Source organism: Vigna umbellata, chromosome 11, assembly GCF_029865625.1.
Source record: "Vigna umbellata cultivar VRB3 chromosome 11, Vumbellata_1.0, whole genome shotgun sequence".
In the NCBI taxonomy this organism is placed as follows: Eukaryota; Viridiplantae; Streptophyta; class Magnoliopsida; order Fabales; family Fabaceae; genus Vigna; species Vigna umbellata.
The window spans coordinates 6,654,641-6,664,267 of record NC_142175.1 but is presented as its reverse complement, the minus strand read 5'-3'; the positions used below and the strand labels follow the sequence as shown (position 1 = coordinate 6,664,267).

General features: G+C 30.4%; 1 pseudogene; it reads right to left on the bottom strand.

The window, feature by feature from the left end:
- Positions 1-1,781: 1,781 nt before the first annotated feature.
- Positions 1,782-2,906, bottom strand: LOC148190856 (abscisic acid receptor PYL4 pseudogene; annotated as a pseudogene).
- Between the last annotated feature and the right edge of the window lie 6,721 nt (positions 2,907-9,627).

The following is a 9,627-nucleotide window of genomic DNA, read 5'->3' as shown; positions in this document are numbered from 1 at the left end:
AAATAAAATAATAAAAAAGTCGAACTTAAAAATATATTGAATGTTTACACGAAAAGTGGAGAAACCAAAAGGGCGGTAATGCACGCGGACTCATCAATCAATCCTCTCTTCTCTCTTTCCTACATCTTTCCCTTCTGTTTCTTTTCTCCCACTTGCTCATCAACTTGCACAAACCGACGACGTTTATATTCCTCATTCACACTTCAACTTGCGTCATTTTTTTAATGATTTTTCTTTTATTTTTTGAAATTTAAATTCTTTCATTAAATTTTAGTGTTATCCTTTTAATATTTTGTTTAAAATATTTTGATATATTTTTATTTTAATATTTTAAAATATCTTAATTTTTTTAATATATTAACACCATTGAATTTCAAAAACGTTAATAGAAATGTAATAAAAAAAACCAAGAGAAAACCTAGATTCGTATTTTGTTGTGTGTATATACACATCATGAACATATTGATTACTAGTTTATCTTACAACTAAGGACAGGTTGGCAGATACAGTATATACTCTTCAATATGCTATTGCATTAACTTTTTTCTTTTGCTATTAGGTTGTCTCTATTTTCTTACTTTATCATATATATAACTTCAAGCTAACTAAAAAATAAAATACCATTATATTTATTTCAGTACATGATAAGATAACACTGTACTTCTGACCTGATTTGGTAAGTATTCAAAGTCCTAGCTAATTTTCCTGCATTAATTGTTACATACTAAAGACAATTTCTAATGACGAAAACTACACGTTAGAAATAAGTGTACTTATTCAAATTAATGGATCATATTAATCAAGAGAAAGAAAATAACAAATGTTTTTAACTCTGGACCTCTAGTTTTACGTGGAGATAGAGATATATGGATATTAAGAATGAGATTAAATATTTACAAGTAAATCGATATATGATGATATGTTTGAAATCTCAATAAAATAAATTTTGGATAATTTTTATATAATTTTAAAAAGTAAAATTTAAGTTTAATCAATTTTATAAAATTAAGTTATAAAATGAGATTTATATTTATTTATATTTACAATAAACTTATCTTATTAGTGATGGATGTGAATTAAAAAAAAACCTCAATTTAAAATTGTTTAATGTTGAAACTTGTAAATCATGACATATATAAGCACTACTTTGTTTATTTAATATGATTTTGCATAGATGATTCAATTCGCAATTAACATCAATTAATTTATCAAACATTAATTAGTGCAATGGTTTTCGTATCTTCACCATCTCCACTAGTTTCATTAATAAAAGGAGGATGTCCTAGTAGGATTACCACCCACATTAACTTTCTTTTTGTTTTAATTCAATCACCAGTTAGTATCTCGTGATTCATACAGGCACCTATAAATTACAGAACATCTTAAAAATCAATTTATTCAGCACATTGGTATTTCTTTTTGGAAAATCGCAATCGGCAGAAGGGTTTCTAATGGTGATATTATTTTTGTCTACATTAACAAGATAATACTTTGTTATGGATTTTAATCTCCACAAGTAATCAAGCTAGGTTTATTTTTTGTTTTGTGAAAATGATTATAAACACTATGCTAGAAGAGATTCAATATAGAGAATTGGAAAATATAATAGTGTAGATGCCATCAATAATTTCATGTACCAAGAAAAGAAAAAAAAAAACAAGAGTATCAAGAGAGTGCTTTCAGAATTTCTCTTTGATTTTACGAACATAGTATATAATATAATGGAATCTAGTAGATTATATTATAGAAATTATTAAGAAACAACAAAATTGGAGAGTAGCTAATACAACCAACAATCTATAATAATAATAATAATCACAATATACACATACAACACTTCATTACAAATCACCATATATTTATATATAGAAAATGACACTATAAATCATAAATAGTAAAAGAAAAAAAAAAGGAAAAATTTAGGAACTGAACTTGTAATTGTTGGTGTTGTCATTGATGATGTTGTTCTGTGGCGTTAAGTTCTCCGAGGTTTGCGCAAGTGACTGAAGGTTGCACCTTACGATTGTGTCGACGAACACGCGCGTGTCTTCGGGCGTGTTCCCGGCTGGCACGTCCACCACGAAGGACTCCACAACCACCGTCCCCGAACCGGCAGCGGCGGGATGGAGGGTGGTGACGGAGCGGTAGTTGGAGAGGCGGTGGTCCCCGCCGACAACGCTGAAACTGATGACGTGGCGCTCATCGTCTAGAATCTCGAGGCGCTCGGTGCTCCGTGCTGCCGGAAGGCCGGAGATGACATGGACTTCCCGGAGTGTCCCGACGTCGCCGTCGCCTCCGATGACGTGGCAGCTCTTCACGAAGTGCTTGTAGGCCTGTGGGTTGTCGAAGCGCCTCACGACGGACCACACGGTGGCCACGGAGGCGGCGATCTCCTGCACCACCGCCGAGCAGCACTGGTTTTCCGCCACCGCGTGAGTGTGGTAACGCGCCACGGTATCGGGTACCGCTCCAAAGGGCTTGACGAGTAGGGTTTCATGACAGTCTGCGACGGCGGCGGTGGAGTCGTTGTGGTTGATCAGGTGGAGGAGAAGAGAAGACATGGGTGGGTTCGGTGGCATTATAAAGACGAGGTTGAAGATAATTATATTGTTTATAAGCTAGAAGTAATGACTAATCTCTTGATTAGAAGTATCTCTAAGATTAAGGTTAATGACTAATCTCTGAATCAGAAATATCATTCCATTCAAAGTGTAAGATTAATACCTGAAATAGAAGTTCTTTTGGATGCGAAAATTAAGACTAGTCTCTGAAACAGAAGGAGATAGAGGTTAATTGATTTTTGAAAGGATTTAGGGTTTTTCTTCCTCTTAATTTTTCTACGAGAAAGAAAAGTAATGAGTGAGGTCGGAGGGGTGGTTTGGTTTTTTTTGTAAGGTTATGTAGATTATATATATATATATATATATAGTTGTAGGAGCTTGAAGGTTGAATCTTGAAATGGTGGTAGGGTTGGGTTTTGAAAAGATGAAAGGTTCAAATGAAGTTCATGTGGGGGACGTATTAAAATAGGGGACAAGTTGGTCGAGTTCAATTGACCAAAATGGGGTTGTTGCATTTCATTTCATGTGAAACTACGAGTTTGTAGTACGTTGTCTCGTGAACCTCTCTTTTGTTTATGGAACAAAGACAAAGGAACCTATTTAATTACCCCTTTGCCCCTCTCTTTCATTTTCAAATTTTAGTGCATGAAATTGATAGAGAAAGCCAACTTGAACCTTTTCTTTTGATAATCGTTTTAAAGTTAAGGTCACAACGGTGGTTCATAAGTGTTAAGCTGAATTTACAATACCAAGTTGATAACAAATTATGAATAACGTATCCCAAAGAGAGAATTTACAATATGATAACAATTACGATAGTTTCTTTTATCTTTTGTATGTTTTTGTTATCATTACATTCATTCTAACAAAATATCTCATGTTAATTTAAAGACATATTTCAATATCATATTATTGGGGCAAGAAAATTGATCGAAAAAGAAAAAATTGGTAAAGGAAAAGATTATTCAATATAAAAATCAAAACGGGTCATTTCAGGATTTATGATTCAAGAAAAGACTTTTTGTTCAAGATGTTAAATGGAGTGAATTATCTTGATAACAAAATGGATTCGAACCGCACACAAAAAATGGTTTCATCATTTCGAGAGGAACAATTACATAAAGATCATAAAAAAAAACAAAAGAAATATGTTCTACGAGAATATCAATTGGAATAAAATTAGTATGCGGTGACAATTAGTTTATTTTCAAATAAATATTAACTACCATAATAGTTCTATAAATAAAACTTGACAAATGTGTTAGAAAACAGGAATGTACATATTTGTTAACACAAATATTTTATGTAACACTCTGCCAAGCATAGTAACAACAAACAAGATTGTTTATTTCAGTGTATACGTGTAATTAGATACAGTAAAAAAAATATGTTTTCATATAATTAATCATAATAAGAAATAGTAATATGAGTGGCATTTGTTTGTTTATTTTAGAATATCAATTATTACTTAGACATATTCCCATAATTATTACATACATTCATTCCTAGATTTATATCGATTTAGATATAATATGTTGAAAAGAATAAAACATAATTAATATTAAGTTAAAAATCTTATGTTACTTATTGTTTCTTCAGACTGGTCAAACACTTTTAATTTTTTAATGTTTTGATTTTCGATTGGTTCTATCTGTTCTATGTGAGGGGTGTTTGAATCATCTCTCTGTAAAAGATATTTTAATGCTTAAATTAATAGATATCTAAATACAAGATATATTAAATGTTATAATTAATATAATTAACAGCTGATTAACTCGTTAAACTGATCTAGTGTTCTTGGATGTTTGACCAACAGGTTTAATACTATATACTTACATTGTTCAAACCCATAATTAAAAATAAAATTTAACATAATACACATTTTCTTCAACATTGATCCGTTGGAGTTTTATTCGTTCAAAATTCTCTTCTATTGTTTATATGAACCTAACTTTGATAATATATTTACCTATAAGAATATCATGTATATATAGAAATGAAAAAAAAAAGTGATTTTAATACGAATGTGACATATTTGCTTATTTTAAGCAGCTATAATAAAATCGAAGAGAAATTAAGATGCATATATTGTATACTTTCAATTATATAAATAAAACAACCGACTAATGCAATTTGGAAGTTGGATTGTTTTATTATTATAACGTCACATCTTAAAATGGAGTTTATCTTAAATTCTAAACGTGTCTAATGAATTTCTTTTGACATGTTAAATCAGATCAGACGAATAGATTTTTTTTTTTCTTCAAAAAGTAGTATGCTAAAATTTCTTCTGGGTTGTGACGAATAAAAAAGGATTATGAACTGACAAAGTAGACTTTGGAGATTAAGATCATAAAGTGGATTTTATAAAAGAAATAAACGACGATAGAGAAAAACAATAATTCACGAAAAGTAAATTTGCATTATGGAATGAGTGAGAAGATATGTTTTATCCTCACCAGTCATTTTGGTTTGAGAAGTTGTGGTGTACAGGAATTTGGCAAATGTTTCTAACAAAAAGTAAAATTGATCACTTATTATAAATTCCCTAACTATATATATTGATGAAATTACAAGATTTTAATATGTAAATAATAACTATCAAATAATCCATGTCTATGATGTTTTTTTGTTTTGATTTAATTTTCTTTTCAAATGACAATTGTCTTCAACTTCTTGTCTAAAATATCTTCAAGTGCTTTCCCCTGCTAATTGGTTGATAGAACCACCTTTGAGTATTACTACTAATTTCTTCAGAAAAATCGTTTGAGTACTTCATTTCTTGATCTCTTGGAACAATAATTTCAACAACTTGTCACTAAATGTTTTTCTTCAACATACTTTCAACTACAACCTTCTATTAGAATATCATTGAGACATTTTCAATTGAAAAATCCATATCTTTCATATTCGAAAACTTCAACAGCTTAATTAAAATTTATAAATGAGGCCAAAACAAGTTTGGATTTTTTTATCTATTAAACACTTTATCTCTGTCTATTATTTTTTTCTATTGTCTCTCTTGTTTTAAGCTATATTGTACTAATAAGCACTACACAGCATATAAAAAATAGTTAAAAGAAAAGAATTCAAACATGAAGGAAATAGACCAAGATTAATGTAAAGAAAAGCTAAGTAAACAAAAAGCGGGTAAATAAAAAAAAGTCATATAATTGAAATTCGTAAAAGAATTCCACCAAATAAAATCTTCTTTGAGTCACGTTCACTAATTTATGAACTCAAACGGTAACCTTCCTATAAATATTTAAACAGTAAAATTGAAAGAGGAACATTTCTTCAAGTAAGTAATCTAAGTTGGAGAATATGATAAGAACATAATTTAATATACTTCGTGTAAATGATCACTATCTTTAAGGATTTATTCACAATGTATGTGTAAATATCAAGGATACAACAAGAACATCTTTATATTGAGCAATTCAGAACTAGGAACAAAAGTTATTTTAAAGTGTAAATATAAACTCAAAATCGAAGATAAAGAGAAAAAAAGAAAAGAACAAGTGAGAGTGAAAAAGAGATATATGTCTTGTTTTTTTAGAGGTGAGAAAGAGCACCTATTTATAGGTGTAGGACGGGTATAACTGAGTGAAAAAAAATAATATCTCTTGACTTATAGGGAGAAAAGTCCAACGATTACAACCACCACCATGGTTTCTTGTGGGACAAGATGTGCAATGTTTAAAAAAATGGGTTGTAACAATAACTTATTGCATAAAAAGTGGAAAACATTTATGCAGTTTTTATACTTTGTTGCAGTCACATAAGCTATATTCTTTTGGAATGCATTGATTATTACAACAATGCCCCCACATATTGTAAAAAAAATATATGAAACAAGAAAATCATAGGTCTCATATAAGATGTAATGCATCAAAACTAGTATAGTAAAATATATGAGCCAATCTTAGATCGAGAAACTTAACAGAGTGTTGTTATATCAAGTTATAACCAAAGGCATTTGACGTGTGTTAGTGATTTATCAATCACAATACAGCCGCATAATCCTTAATGTTATCGTTGTGTTATGCTTATTAGGTCATGCACGTGTCCGATATTCATGAGTTCTATAGAGGTCATGTTAAGACAAGATCGTCTAGAGAATCAAATGTCTAATCAACTCAGGTTTTAAAGTTTAGCAAAAATCATTAAATGAAATATTGATGTGCATAAAAAGTTGTTTAAAAGAAATAACATCTGAAGAACAAATATTTTCTAACTTTTGTTCAAATGGAGTCAAGCTTATGAACAATATTTTCTAGACTAAATTGTCTAATGAACTAAAATCGTAAATAACGTCTAAGAAAAGATAGTGTCACTTTGAAATCATCTCATAGACTACATGAGTTAGCATCTTATGAAATAGAAAGTATATCTCTTGTATAACACTAAGGCTAAAAGAAATTTGTACCAATTCAAGTGTTATCTCAAGCAAAGCATTTTAAAGAATACATCGCCTAATGAATGACTACTAAACGCTATTTCCTTTGAAGAAGAATCTATGATAATATCATATGATGAGTATACATGATCTATGTTTTACCAAATGATGCATTTGTGAATGATATGACAAATGATAAGATGTCGTGAACATGCAATATAGTCTAACGCTTATCAACGTTCAAAAAATTTAATGCATGTACGATAAAGTGCTTCGATGCATGTATAATTTCTTGTTGATATATGTGTGCATATCACTAAAGAAGAAAGATATGATAAAAATCATTGCACTTAAGAAAAAGACATTGTGAGAGAAGAAAAACATTCTAGGAATGTTTCCTTTGTAGCCTTCTACTCTGTCACATTGTATAAGCTCAATTTACTTAAAACAATGATAAAGCTCTAAACCCTACGAAGTAGAGTAAAGTTTGACTTCCCACCTAACCTGCTCTTCTAAAGTCAACTTCTTTGTCTAATAGTCATCTTTCAAGAAAAGCTATATATAGACGAAAGCTTGAAGAAAAGACAAGAGTGATAGCGTAAGAAGGATAATATAAGAAGAATAAATAGTGAACTCAAGCTTGTTGTGCTGATATATTGTCTAAAGATATATTTTTTTTAGAGAGAAATCCTAGCTAATCACATTACTCTTTGTATTGCTTATATTATCTCTTTGAAAGTTATCATTTGTACATTTGCTCTTAAACACTATTTGAGTTGTAAATTTGACTAGATAATAAAACACTTGTTTGGACGTGTTTTCTAGGGTTAAGACAAGAAATTGTTAGAATACTTGAGACCAGAATTGGTTAGAATACTTGTAAACCAAGAGTGGTTAAACTTGGACTAGTCATGTTGACTAATTGAACCAAAAGTGGTAAAAATACTTGTTGTAAACTTGGAGAAGCAAAACTCGTGTAATCTTTGCAAAAGATTAGTGGAACCCCTTAAAAGTTCTTAAGGAGAACTGAATGTAGCTTAGGTTGAGTGAACCATTATAAAAACTTGCTTTATTCTTTTCCTTCTTTAAAAGCTTTACAAAGCCTTTTCGAAACATCATCGTTTGACCATATCCTTGCTTGTTAATATTTTGAAAACCTATCAGACACCATTTCTGAAAATTTTTAGAAACATTATTCCCCTACCCTGTCTAGTGTTTTCCTATGTTTTTCAGGTTATGCCAACATCTCATACAAGCAACCCTACTCGACACTTATATTAGTGATTTCATCAAATGTATGCTATAAATCATACACCACCTTTAAGGGATATAAAATCATTGAAAACTTTGCATAAACAAAATTCTTACACCACATAGAATTTTAATTATAAAGTTTAACCTCTCAATATTGTAGTCTCTAGTACTTTCACACACACCATAGGAATAAACATAATTGATTTAAAATCAATTTAGTGCTATCAGAACTAATAAGTGACTTGTGTTGACACATATGAGCCTTGTTTATGGGATCTTCAATCTCAAGGGTTGAGTTACCTTCACTTGTTTGTTTGCAAGTGGATTTAGTCTCATTCCCATTTATGTTTCTAATATCTTATTACTTCCCCATGGTTTGTCAGAGAATTGATAGATTCCATTCTAACTTCACACAGTCAATGTAAATTGTTTCACTCTTTATCAACTACTTCACTAGATCATGTCTAAAAAATATGTCTCAAGTGTTTTTAGCTATAACTATTGTTGATTAACAATCACAATGTATTAACACAGAAGGGGTTGATTTAATCCTAGTGGAGTGTTAGCTAAGAAGTTCATCAACCACTCAACTTCACTAGAGCCATTTCAAGAGAAACAAACTCAAATTCCATTGTTGATTGTGCAATAATAGTTTGTTTGACTGATCTCCATGTAATCACATCACCTCGAAGTGTGATACATAACCACCTAGTGGGTTTTGTTTCGATTGAATCGTATATCCAGTTAGCATCACTTTAACATTTTAATATATTGAAAAATCTACCATACTCAATAGCATAATGCATTGAACCTCTTAAATATATCATTAATCTTGCAAGTGCATCTCAATATTTATAATTAGAATATTAAGTTTCTATTCTCAATCTGATCACTACATAAGCAATATCAAGTTTAGAAAAGCTCAACAAATTAGTAAAATCCTAATTATCTGGACATACTAAGGTTGAGAAATATATTCTCTTCTATTTTTCATTAATTTAAAATTAGTATCATAAGGGATATTTACTCATTTAAAGTTATAAATTCTAAACTTCCTAGGATGTTTTGTCATGTATTTTTTTGGTATAGTAATACACTATCTCTTTTCTTCTAAAACCACATTGGTTTCACCTAGAAACAACTTATATTTCAAAATAAAATTCTAGAGACAACTTAGTTTTAGAGACTATCTCATTGTATATTTCTCACTTATCTTTCTTACTTTTTCCTTGACTACTTAAGTGCGCAAATTATCTTTTCTCCAATGACAACCATGGATGTGGTGGAGTCTCCATTGGTCACCACAACAACTATAATCTTCATCTTTTATGTGTGATTTCTCATGGGGAGCGGTTATGTTCTATTACATTTGTGTTCTACATCGGGGTTAGTTGTCTAAACATCTACTTTGCT